The sequence below is a fragment of the Penaeus monodon genome, chromosome 33, assembly GCF_015228065.2.
Source record: "Penaeus monodon isolate SGIC_2016 chromosome 33, NSTDA_Pmon_1, whole genome shotgun sequence".
Classification (NCBI taxonomy): Eukaryota; Metazoa; Arthropoda; class Malacostraca; order Decapoda; family Penaeidae; genus Penaeus; species Penaeus monodon.
The window spans coordinates 9,753,909-9,754,231 of record NC_051418.1 but is presented as its reverse complement, the minus strand read 5'-3'; the positions used below and the strand labels follow the sequence as shown (position 1 = coordinate 9,754,231).

Genomic DNA, 323 nt, shown 5'->3' with positions numbered 1-323 from the left:
TCAAAACACAAACAAGCAAACCGCAAAAAAGGCAGCAACAACGCGAGCAAACCCAAGCGCCACCGAGCGAGGGAGCCAAGGATAAATCAGCTGTTTCTGGATAATGGCCGCCCGCGTGGCCAGGGTTCCTTTTTCGGCGGGCGTGACCTTGCAAAACTCCTCATTACGGCCTCGGCTGACTTGCTGACTGCACTGGCGCACTCAAACGCACGTGGAAGGGCGCACGCACGCGCTCGTGGGCTACTGTATACGTGGTAGTGTATGTGCACTCACACAAACGTAAATGCAAACACACACATGAATGAATGAATGCACGCCTAGCT

General features: G+C 54.2%; 1 protein-coding gene across 1 annotated transcript in view; it reads right to left on the bottom strand.

Annotated features, from left to right (window-relative positions):
* Positions 1–323, bottom strand: part of LOC119593986 (receptor-type guanylate cyclase Gyc76C-like) — a gene marked incomplete at its 3' end in the record, with an annotated part of 39,442 nt that overhangs the window by 34,521 nt on the left and 4,598 nt on the right.